The sequence below is a fragment of the Sarcophilus harrisii genome, chromosome 5 (assembly GCF_902635505.1).
Source record: "Sarcophilus harrisii chromosome 5, mSarHar1.11, whole genome shotgun sequence".
Lineage (NCBI taxonomy): Eukaryota > Metazoa > Chordata > Mammalia > Dasyuromorphia > Dasyuridae > Sarcophilus > Sarcophilus harrisii.
The window spans coordinates 171,447,810-171,461,387 of NC_045430.1; positions in this window are offsets into that span (position 1 = coordinate 171,447,810).

Below are 13,578 nucleotides of genomic sequence, written 5' to 3' on the forward strand. Positions count from 1 at the left end.
CTAAATAATATTTGATAAGTTTTTAAGTGAGATACTATTATGTGTCAATCAAGCTTCATTTGTCATAATTTTAAACAACATATATTTTAATTGAGAAGAAACACCCTATGTGACTTTAAAAAGTGTTGTCTCCTGCAATTAGAGTATATATATTGGAAGCAAGAACCCTTTAAAGAAATTGTTTGGTCTTGTCATTATTTACATTTAGTGGTTTTTGTTATGCCAAAGTTCCCTTTTAATGTTGTGACCTAGTTTCTCCAATTGTCCTATTTAGTTATTCTGCCTTAGGTTATGACCTTTCCCTCTTAATAGACATTCCTTAATGTTTGACAAGATAAAGGTTTATCCATTTCAGATGTCATTAGAATATCAGTAATCTCCCTCCATTAGGTTATCCCCACCTAGGTCCCTCCATTATGTCGTTGTTCTTGTTATTCTATAAAAAGCTCGCTGCCCTGTGATTTGGGGCTAGACTCTTTGAGATGATAGTCTCGTCTAGCCCTGGGATCAACATGGATCTGTTGGCCCCAGTTTTTCTCTCCATTTAATAAACTATTGAATTGGTCTCTAATCTCTATCTTGCTCAGTTTCTTTGGCATTACATTTTGGAGCTCCCCAGAGAGATAATTAGAAAATGAGCAGGATTAGAGATGAGACTTTCTGGTCTCTGCCTTGGGCAGGGTGGCTGTGGATCTGAATTCTTGGCCTGTAGAGGCCAGAATCTCCCTGGATTTTTTTTCCCAGAGCCTCTGGGAAAGAGAGCAGTTTCCAGCCACAACAGCCTGATAGTAGACAACCCCATTTCGGCCACAGGAGAGTAAGTTTGTCTGGGTACCTTTTGGGATACCATCTGGTTGTGTCTTAAGACTTGTTTTGTTTGGTATGCTAGCATCTGGGTGTAGGGTCTTCTGGACGCAGGGAACCCTACCTGGGTGTCTTTTAAAGACACATTGGCTTAGCCTTGTGTGTGAATAATCAGACATGGTTGTCACTGTTGGGGTGTCCTTGAGAAATACGGAACTCTGGACAAGGTAAAAGACTTTTTTTTCTTTCCTTATCTTATAGTGGACTGCAGTCAAGTGGACACTGCAGTCATTGTTTGGAGCTCTTGGGAGCTCTGGCACAATTCTTTAGGAATTACTGCGGATTGATAAAAGACTTCTTTTGTCTGCTCTGTCTCTAAAAAGAGATACGAGGGAGGCTTCAAAGATTTGGAAAACTAAAAGTTGTTACCTGTTCATAATCTAGACACTCCACTGCATCTAAAATCTTTCCTGGAGCAGATGCTTTGCTTGAGGAAACTCTTTCTGTCCAAATCCTTTCCAGAGACAAAGGCCCTTCCTTTGCATCTCAGTGCATTTCGACAAGAGTTCCTCCCCCACTTCTTCCATCTAGTGGGGAGTGTATATGTCTTTTTGGAGGTGGAGTGGGGGGGAAGGGTAGCACATGGAATCCTATCCTCCCCCCTCCTTCTAAACTATTCCAGACATATTTTTTTATCAAGTTGTAGCTATTTGGTTTTTGGCTAAAACTGATCAGCAAACTGATAAGGTTATGGTAAATATATGTTTAGGATTTGTTACTAGAGGTAAAATTTCTTGGGTTTGTAGTTAATATGCACTGCATTTTTTTCCTCCTGTAACTGATTTCTATAATCAGAGCAATGGTCAATAAGAAATTGTTAATTCAATTATGTCATACCTTGCTGTTCCCAATCTGGTTATCTGTAACCATTATATCCTAAATACTTGAGCAAATAAGTACTTAGTCTGGTCATCTATTGGTTACTAGATATTGTGTCTGGATATTCAAGTTTTTTTTTTTAAGGTTTATAAGTAATGAGAGGCCACATCTTGAAGCAATCTTTGTGGACCAGTCTTTCTATCTCAGACTGTTCTAACATTTCTTTGTTAAACTTGTTTTTATTTATAGATTTGGTCAAATTGCAGATATATTGACTTGCTTCTGGGACCTACATCAAGCTTTGATTGTCAGCACGCCACACTACATACACACATCCCCCTTCCGGACTGAACATCGTCCTGTTCAGCAGGAAGAAGCAATTGAGAACCATCGCCCACTTTTCCTCATGTAATTTGGACTGATATGGGGGAGTGGGAAAATGGTTGACTTGTTAGAATTTTAACTGTATTACTGTGTGTTTAAGACTTGGGATGGAAATTGTTAACTTGTGTAACTATTGCTGTTATGTTTAAGGGACTTTTAGTCTGTTATGTATATGCATATGTATATGATTTATATGTGGGATGGTCATTTGATAATTCCTTTCCAAAAGAAAAAAGGGAGGAGAAGAAAGAGGAAATTGGGGAAACTGGTGTATTTCCTTAGGCACTTCTGCTCTACCTCCTATCTTGCTAGTTCAGATTTAATTGGAAGTCATTTACTCCTTGCTTAAATTTACTAGACTATGATTTGCTGGTTGTGCTTTAACTTGGAAATCCTTTATTCTGTTGGAATTGCCCTGGCAGACTCAGTTTTTTGGGATCATTTTTTAGAAATAACCAGAAGTTGGATATCTGTCTTGGAACTGGTAGTCTCTCTGAGCTGTTTCTCCACTCCTGTTACCTCAAGTCCTTAATTAATATTTCAGCATACTCTAAAGGACCTTGTAGTTGATATTGAGGCCTCTAAAAGTCTGGGGTTTGCCTGCCTTGGTCTAACTGTGCATAATCTGCTCAGAAATCTGATGCTTTCTTCAGTCCTGTTTGTTCCTCTGGACAGGACAGGTGGAGCTGCTCCAAGCCTCACCCTCCTCCCCTGGAGCCGGCTGCCCCTCTGAATGGGCAACACAACTGCCTTGAGCCTGCTGCTCTCCGTAAACAGAGGCCAAGTCATGCACAAATGACCATAGCCGTCCATATGCTTCCCAACTGCAGAGGATCTGACAATTGATTGTCAGAAATAATTGAAATAAGGAACTTTGTGTATTGCTGATTAACTCTGAGGTTATCAGGGAGAGACTTGACCTTGCCATAAGTCCTTGCATTGGTCTAGCTTTATTTTGATTTTTATTTGGTCTATTCACTTCACATAGGGTTGTTCAAAATTATGGTGCTAAGGCCTTCTAGAGGAAGGTAATTCAAAGATTTGAATAGTTCCAAGAGAAAAAGTGGGGAATGTTATGCCAAAGTTCCCTTTTAATGTTGTGACCTGATTTCTCCAATTGTCCTATTTAGTTATTCTGCCTTAGGTTATAACCTTTCCCCCTTAATGTTTGAGATAAAGGTTTTATAGACATTACTTCTTAATGTTTGACAAGATAAAGGTTTATCCATTTTAGATGTCTTTAGAATATCATTAACCTCCCTCTATTAGGTTATCCCCACCTAGTACCTCCATTATGTCATTGTTCTTGTTATTCTATAAAAAGCTCTCTGTCCTGATTCTTGGGGCTAGACTCTTTGAGATGATAGTCTCGTCTAGCCCTGGGATCAACCATGGATCCATTGATCCCAGTATTTCTCTCCATTTAATAAACTATTGAGTTGGTCTCTAATCTCTTGTCTTGCTCAGTTTCTTCGGCATTACAGTTTTGGTAATGTAACACCTATTCTTCTATTACTCCACATATGACTGGGATTCCCAGAAAACTACTTTGAAGAAACTCTCAAGGTTTCTTAGGGTACATCCAGTTAAAGAGAACCATAACTCACAAGCCTCCATTAATGTGATTACTTTTTATTATTATATTTTATTTACTATTTATTATTACTATTATGTTATTTCATTATTTATTTATTATTAATGACTTGTTTATTTATTAGGTAAATTTGCAGCCTATAATTTATAGTTATAAGTCACATGTAACTTACAAAACTTCCCAGTGCAGCTAAACTAGATTAAAATATAGTTGGGAAATATTTCTAAAAATAAATAAAAATACAGTGCAATAAAATAATATTAATTTGTAATTTTTAAAGTCAAGCTGGCCAGAGGGATCTGTTCTATTTTTGATTTATACCGCAGATCTAGATGACAAACAATTCCAAGTAAAGACATTTAATGATATGTAAGAAACATAATAGACCATTTCTCTCCCCTCCCCAAAGTTAACATAGTTAAAGAATATGAATGAATGAAACAGAATACACATGAAGAAATAGCTTATCTCTCTGACCCAATCTTGTTCCTAATAACTTTTGGTGAGATTGTTTTTTCATTTTGAAGAGGAACAATCACATCATGGGATGATAACTTGAAATTTGGGTGAATTGGATTTAAGTGAGACAGAGTTGTGCAAAATCATCAGTGTAACTCTTTCAGTCATAAAAATTCAGCAGCAAAACAAAAGTCAAGATGACTGATGATGGTGACGCAGTAAATAGAGTACTAGGCTGGAATCAGGAAGATTTCACCTCTCAAACACTACTGGCTGTGTGATGCTGGCAAGTCATTCCTCTGCTTACCTGTTTCTACAAATATAAAATAAGGATAATAATGATAATAACTTTGAAGGGTTGTGAGGATCAAATAAGATCACATTTGTAAAGCACTTAGCAAAGTGGTTGGCACATGGTAGATATTATTAAATGGTTATTCTCTCTTCCCTCCCCCTTTCCTCTCTGTTCCCTACTAGTCTCTTGGGGAATGTAGTCTTTCTCAAGTATGTGGAGCTAATGTGAAGTCTCTGTGGATGCTGCTTTCTCTTGCTTTCATGTGGTTACTGCTTGACTGTACTTCACTGATCTCATGGTTATTGTTGGTTATTTTTAGGTATAGCCCCCATGGATGAGTGATAGAAGAACTTTTTTTTTGTTGAATGAAAGGGTGGATTCTGCTATCTCTAATTTTGTTTTTACTTTCTCCAAAGTCCAAAGTTCATCAGCTTTAAGAAAAGCAGATCTGATTAAGATCGGACTAAGAAAACTTGTTATTCTCTTCCTCATTGGAGTCTGTAAGTTTCAGAACTTTCTCTATGATCAGCTTTTCCTCTCTAAAATCCAAATCTTGCCTCTCAGGGCAATGTACTCTGGAACATAGTTCAGCCAGTCAGCTAAGTAATGACTAGAGACATTGTCTATTTTTTTTTTAAATCATAATTTCCTGTTCACTAAGTGAGGTACTCTATTAAGGTTAGAAATTCTTTGTAACTCCTTGTTGATGTATGATTGCTGTTTGTAAAGCCCAATTATGCTTATGGCATTCCTCTGCTCAAGTGACTTCCAATTATATGTAATAATCTCTTCTGTTAGGCAATTTAAGTCTTTCACAAATAAACTCCAGAATACCTTTCCAGATTTATTACTCATAACTTTTTTTTTACATACTTTGCAATGATTAGCACATAGTACTTTATAATGTATGTGGGTTGAATTTTTGTGAAATCACATCCTTGAAACTCATTTTAGGAGCTTCCTTTCCGATAAGCTACTAAGGGCATGAAGATGTGAGTCATTTTGCTGTTATTATTGTTGTTTCTCATGCAAATAAACAGGGAGGATATAGGCAAAATTACAAAATCTTTACATAGAACCATTTGTAAGACATGAAGCTTTGCCTGATTCTTAGTTTCAAATTCTTGTCTTTATTATGTATGCATGATTTGCAACAAACATCTCCTGGCTTTGAGCTAAAAAGGCTTTACATCAAAGGCTGGTTTCAAACATTTTCTGGGGAAGTGATCTTAAACAAGGAAACAGCAACAACAATAGATTAGAATTTCAGAAAGCCTTTCACATCAGCATCAGCCATTATATGTCAGAAGAGGGACTTGTACCAAGGTGGTCTTGGGTCTGAGGACAGTTCTTTATTCAATGTGAAACACAGCCTTTCTTGAATTTGGAGAGTTTATAAATTTCTTCTCTTAAAAATTTTTGTATTAAGATTTTCTGTTCCTTACATTATCATAGTTATCTCAAGCATCCCTTCCTTTAGCCTTTCTGAGAAACATCCTACATGACAGCATTTTTTTAGAAAGAAAAAAAAATCAGCACAGCTCGCCAGTATTTTGAAAAAGTCTCAAAACATTCACAAGATATAACAATCATAGATAGAAGGTTGAACTTGGAATTAATAGCTCTGGGTTCATGTCCTATCTCTGTCCTTTAAAGCTCTGTGACCATGCCAAATCTCAATTTCTTTTAAGTTTGTTTCCTCATTAGTAAAAAGAGGATAGGGGTAGCTAGATGGCTCAGTGGATAGAGTCATTTTCTTGACTTCAAATCTGGCCTCAGACATTTACTAACTGTGTGCCTCTGGGCAAGTCACTTAACTCTGTTTGCCTCAGTTTACTTATTTATAAAATGAGTTGGAGAAGTAAATGGCAAACCAGTCCAGTATCTTTGCCAAGAAAACTCTAAATGGGGACATGAAGAGTTGTATGTGACTGAAATGACTCAACAATAAGAAGAAAATGAGAATAACAATGTCTTTAGTAACGTTCACCAGTATTATTGAGAAGTATATGAGAGATAATTCTTGAAGTGTTTTTCAACTTTCTAACAATATATATTATTCTTTCCATTTACATTGCTGTTGTTACCATATATTTTGGGGGGGCTATGTTCATATATATATCTTTCCAAGTTTCTCTATGTTCATCAGACACATTGTTTCCTATAGCATTCTAATATTCCATCACATTCACATACCACAATTTGTTTAGCTAATGCCTAATTGATGGATATCTACTTTATTTCCAATTCTTAACTAGTATAAAAATGTTGCTATAAAAATTTTGGAGTATATTTTGCTTAACAATAGTTTCCTTGAGGGTAAAAGCCAGTAATTGAGTCTCTGATTCAAAGGGTATGAACATTTTAGTCATTTTATTTGCATGTTTCCAAATTGTTTTCCTTTGTGGCTGTGTCATTACACACCGTCAACAATGTATTAGTAAGCCTACCTTGTCATAACTTCTTCAGCTTTGACAATTGCCATTTTTTGAGTGATTTTTGACAATATGCAAGGTATGGTTTGCATTTCTCTATTAGTGATCTGGTACATTTTTTTCTCATGTGATTATGAATAATACATAGTAGTTGTTTTTTTTGTCACAACTGGTTGTTCATATCTTTTGACTTTTAACTCCAATTTATTTATTGGCTAATGGCTATTAGTTTTAATATTTATTAATTGTTTATATTTCTTGTATACCAAACTTTTATCAGAGAAATTTGATACTTTTTTTCCCCATTAAATTCTTTTCCTTCTTATTCTAGATGTGTTAATATTTTCCGTGTAGCAGCTTTTTGGTTTCAAGTACTTAAAGCTATTTGTTTTATCTTATCTTCCCTAGACCTATTTCTGTCATTGGTAAAAAAAAAAGGTAAGATATTAAATTAACTGACTTCTAAATCCTTCATAGCTCTAGATCAAAGTATGTTTAATCTTGGGTTAATGAACTTGATTTATTAGAAATGTTTTGATAACTATTTAATTATACTTGGTTTTCTTTTTAATATTGTGTATTTTATTTTATTTCTTTAAAAATATTATTTTCAGAAGCAGCTAAGTGATGCAGTGGATAGAGCACCAGCTCTGAAGTCAGGAGGACCTGAGTTCAAATATGACCTCAGACACAATACTTCCTAGCTGTGTGACCCTAGGCAAGTCACTAAACCCCAGTTGCCTCAGCAAAAATAATATATGTATATTAAAGGTCCATACCTTTAAACAGATGACTAAAGAAGTCCATGACATAAAAACCTTAAGAATACCTGCTGTAGATCTATGATTCTATGATTTGTTCTCTCCTTTGCCATTATAATTATCCTAGCTCATGCTTTTAGCTTTCCTTAACTAAACTTCTGTAATGGTCTCCTCACAATTATTCCTGTTTTTAACATTCTCCAACACCTCTTTATAACACTGCCAAAATTATCTTTACCTTATTATCTTACTCCCAATGTATTTTTCCAGACATGCCTTATAATATTTCCTTTCACATATTATGTTTCTTTCCCCCTGAGGCAATTGGGATTAAGTGACTTGCCCAGGGTCACATAGCCAGGAAGTGTTAAGTGTCTGAGACCAGATTTGAACTCAGGTCCTCCTGACTTCAGGCTGGTGCTCTATTCACTGGACCAACCAGCTGCCCCACACATATTTTACTTTTCTAACAGAGTAGAATCTCCTACTCATAGGTATAATATCTATATGATCTATTTCTCTTCTAATTTTTAAATAGCATGGTCTTTAATATTAAGATCACACATCAATTTAGGTTGCATTGTAAAAAGTGGTGAAGTGTGGGCCTAACCCTAATTTCTGTCAGCTCACATAAGTCTTATTATTTCTCACTTTCTCATCTACTTTGTTTCATCAATCTATTTCTATATTAGCCAAGACAGATGGATTTGATAGCTGCCATTTCTAGATGTGCTATTGCTTCATTATCCTTACTTCTTTTCATCATTTCCATTCATATGCCAGATTTTTTTTGTTTTTCTAAATGAATTTTATTGTTATTTTAGCAAGTTTTTATAAAATATCCCCTTGGTAATTTGAATGGACAACTCTATTCATAGTGAATAGAATGACTTGTCTTCCTGAGTTGGAATCTGCCATCAAGGCACTCACTAGCTGGGGTGACACTGGACAAGTCACTTAACCCTGTTTGCCTCAGTTCCTTGTCTAAAAAATGAGCTAAAGAAGAAAATGGTAAGCCACTCTAGTATCTTTGCCAAGAAAATCCCAAATGAAATAATGAAAAGTGAGGAAATGACTGAACAAGAGCAAATTTGACTGATATACCACTAAAAATATAAATTAATTTTGCTAGTATTGTCATTTTTATTATATTGGCATAGTCTAATGATGAGCACTGGATATTCCTCCAGCTATTTAAATTTATCTTTATTTCTTTAAGGAATACTTTCTAATTGAATCTATACCAGTCTTTTGTGTGTTTTGGGAGGTTGTTCCAAGGCTATGATTTTTAATAAGATTTGTGGATGGCAAAGGAAGGCTTTTTTGAGATGACACCTGAATTGAGCTTTGAAGGAAAGGAAAAAATTCCAGTAGATGAATAGAGACTATCTTTTGCCTTTCTTTGTATCCAAAATGATTAGCACAGTGCCTAGAACACAGTAGATGCTTAATGAATGTTTGACTGAATACATTCTAGAAATGGGACATAGAATGAGCTCATTTCTAGAATGTATTCAGTGCACATATAAGAGAATGGAAGGATCAGGAGATAGGAAGGAGCTGAAAATATTTTGTCTCATTGAAAAGATCAATATCTGAAGAAGAGTATTATAAAGTCTGGAAAAGTAGTTGGGAATAAGATGATAAGAGGATATAAAGTGTTTGAAAGAGTTGCTACAGAAAGGCTAAATTGGAAATGGGAAGATATGTGAGGATGCCACCATAAAACTTTAGTATAGCAAAGCCAAGTATATGAGCTAGCATATTTATAATGAGAGTGGAGAGAAGAGGTCATAGATCTGTAGCAGGAGTTCTTAAACTTTTTATATGATGAACTCATTGGCAGTCTGGTTAAGGCTCTGGACTTATCAGAATAATATATTTAAAGGAATAAAATAAAATACATAGGGTTAAAAAGAGAATCAAATGTATTCAAATACAGCCATTAAAATATTTCTTACAAACCAAGTCCATTATCCTAAAGTTAAGAATACTCTGTTCTAAAGCTTTGAAGATTTAGAAACCAGTAATCTAATCCCTTTATTTTGAAAATAAGAGAAACAGGAATAGGGGGATAAACTAAATCAAACCAACAATAAATAATTATTAAGTAAATAGTCTGCTAAATGTGATAGATAAAAAAGTACTGCAAAAAGAAAGAAATTTCCCTCAATGAAACGAGGGAAGAAAATATATAGAAGGAAGCTTTAATTAAATAATGGTGGTGAATCCTGAAGAATGAAGGTTAACTGGTTTCAGTCCTTCTTCAGAATGGAGGTACAAGGAGGAATTTGACCAGCAGAAGAAGGGAGTAAGCAGCTGAGTCATCATGGTAAGGTACTTAGCATGCTTAATAAAATATAATTGATAAGTTTCAGCCCTGTCCCTGGCTCCAGCTCCAACACTAGACCAAGCATTGGCCCAAGCAACAGCTGCTGGAACAGATCTATGGACTTCTGAATCATCAGCTCTAATGGTTTCTAGCCTCTCAGCCAAGAGATACAAAAGATGATTTGGAAGATTAGCAGGGAAGGTTTGTCAGTAGGATGAGAATCTTGGAAAACCAGCAAACCCTGAATGGGCATGACCAGTGGTGGTGGCAGCTTTCAGAGGTCTCAGGTCACAGGGGTTCTCTTTGTTGGCAGTGAAGAAGGATTCTGTTGCTTTAGCACCCTAGATCTTATAGCTACACTGGGGCAAGGACACACCTAATAGTTTCAGGGCAGAAAAGAGTGATTGTGGTCAGGTGCCTAGAAAGGTCTCTGAAAATAGCTGCACAAACCCCTGAAAATTGGGACAGTGCACTCTTCACCCTGGAAACAGATCCCTGTTTTAACAAAGAGTTAAAAGCCAAATAACGAGCTAGGAAAATGAGCAGACAGAGAAAAAGATTCTGAGCATAGAAAATTACTATGATATCAAAAAAGATCCAAATACACATTCAGAAAATGATGACAGAGTCAAAGATTCTACATCAAAGCCTCCAAGAAAAATAAGAATTAGGCTCAGCCATAGAAGAGCTCAAAAGAGATTTTGAAAACCAATTAACAGACATTGACGAAAAATTAGGAAAAGAAATGAGAGTAGTACAAAGCTAATAGGCAGAACAATATCTTTAATAATAGCAAAACTGGCCAAATGGAAAAGGAGGAACAAAAGTTCACTGAGGAAAATAATTCCTTCAAAATTAGAATTGAGCAAATGGAAGCTAATGTCTTCATGAGAGATCAAGATACAATAAAGCAAAACCAAAAGAATGAAAAAATAGGAAAAAAGTGGGAAAAATAATTACCTTGGAAAATAGATCCAGGAGAGATAATTTAAAAATTATTGGATTATCTCAAAGTCATGATCAAAAAAAGGGAGTGGACATTATTTTTCAAGAAATTATCAAGGAAAACTGTCCTAACATTCTAGAAACAGAAGCTAAAATATAAATTGAAAGAATCCACTGATCACTTTGTGAAAGAGATCCCAAAATAAAACTCACAGGAATATTATAACTAAATTCTGGAACTGCCAGGTGAAGGAGAAAATATTGCAAGCATCCAGAAAGAAACAATTCAAGTATAGTGGAATCACAGTCAGGATAACACATAAGATTTAGCAGCTTCTACATTAAAGGATCAGAGGGCTTGGATTATGATATTCCGGAGATCAGTGAAGCTAGGATTACATTCAAGAAGCACCTACCCAGCAAAACTGAATATAATACTTTAGGGGAGAAAGGGAGGAAATTCAACAAAATAGAGGATTTTCAAACACTTGTGATGAGAAGACCAGAGCTGAATGGGAAATCCAATTTTCAAATATACAACTCAGGAGAAGTATAAGAAGGTAATCAGAAAAGTGATATAAGGGACTTAATAAGGCTAATTTCTTTACATTCCTCTATGGGGGGAGGATACTTATAACTCATTAGAACTTTCTCATTATTATGGCAGGTAGGAATATGTATAAACAGAGGGCATAAGTATGAATTGAATCTGAAAGGATAAAGTCTAAAAAAATAAAATTAAAGGGGGAGAGAGAAATGTACTGGGAGAAAGGGAAAGGGTGAGATAGAATGGTATAAATTATCTGCTATTAAAGAGGCAAAAAAAGTGGAGGGAAAGAAAGGGAGGGAAGAGGAATGAATGAACATTACTTTCATCAGAATTGGCTCAAAGAGGAAATATCATATGCATTCAATATGGGTATAGAAAACTATATTACCCAGCAGGAAAGTAGGAGAGGAAGTGAATACAGGAAAAGGAGAGGGTGAATAGAAGAGAGAGCATATTGGGGAAATTAGTGGTCAGTAGCAAAATGCTTTTGAGAAGGAATAGTGTGAAAGAAGAGAGAGAATAGAATAAATGGAGGGAAATACAATTAGCAATAGTAATTATAACAAAGAATTTTCAAGCACATTTCTCTGATCAGGCCTCATTTCTCAAAGTATAAGAAATGGAGTCAATTTTATAAAAAAAAATTAGAGCCACATTCCAACTGATAAATGATCCAAAAGTTACAAACTATGTCCAAAGGCTATAAAATCATACATATTCTTTGACCTAACAATACCACTACTAGGCATGAATCCCAAAAGAGATTTTTTTAAAAAAGGAAATAATATACACAAAAATATTTATAACAGCTTTCTCCTCAGGGCAAAAAATTTGGGAAACTAAGGGATGCTCATCAATTGGAGAATGACTGAGTAAATTGTGGTGTGTGATTATGATGGAATATTATTGTTCTACAGGAAATGATGAGCAGGATACTCTCAGAAAAGCCTGGAAATTTCTCCACAAACTCAAGCAAAATGAAATATACTGTGTATAAGTAATAGCAATGCTGTGGGATGTTCAGCTGTGAATGACTGCTATTCTCAGCAATACAATGATTCATGACTACTCTGGAGGACTTATGATGAAAAATCCTATCCATACCCAAAGAAAGAACTGATTATGTCGAATACATATTGAAGCATACTCTCTCTCTCTCTCTCTCTCTCTCTCTCTCTCTCTCTCTCTCTCTCTTTCTTTCTCTCTCTCTCTCTTCTTTCTCTCTCTCTCTCTCTCTCTCTCTTTCTTTCTCTCTCTCTCTCTTTTTCCTTTTTTTTTTTTATTTTTTTTTTTAAGGAGAGGAGACCTATATTTCTTTCACAACATGACTTTTTATGGAAATGTTTTGCATAACTTCCCATGTACTTTCTTACTGGGGGCTGAGGATGGGTATAAGAGAGAGAATATGGAATTCAAAATTTAAAAAACAAATGTAAAAATGTTTTAAATGTAATTGGGAAAAATAACAATATTTAAAGAAAAACTTTGAAAAGAAATTTGAAGCCAAGTTCTCCAACTCCAGTGCTAGCGTTTTTTTTTTTTTTGCTTATTTATTTATTTAATAGCCTTTTATTTACAGGATATATACATGGGTAACTTTACAGCATTCTTGCCAAACCTTCTTGTTCCAATTTTTCACCCTTACCCCCACCCCTCCCTAGATGGCAGGATGAACCAGTAGATTTAAAATATTAAAAATATAAATTAATAACAAAAGGCATGACCAAAAGTTATTTTGCTGTACAAAAAGAATCAGACTCTGAAATATTGTACAATTAAGCTTGTAAGGAAACCAAAAGAATTTTGCATAAATATAGGGATTGGGAATTTCAAGTAAGGTTTTAGTCATCTCCCCAGAGTTCTTTTCTGGGCATAACTAGTTCCAGTTCATTACGCTCCAATTAAAATGATTTTGGTTTCGTTTCTGAGGATGGTTTGGTCCATCAAACTGGTCATCATATAGTTTGGTTGTTGAATAATGGATCTCCTGGTCCGCTCACTCCCAGCATCAGATCATGTAAGTCTCCACCTTTCTGAAAATTATCCCTGTTGGTTAAATTTCTTGAAAACAGTAATATTCCTTAAATTCATTATACCACAATTTATTCAGCCATTCTCCAACTATGGACATCCATTCAGT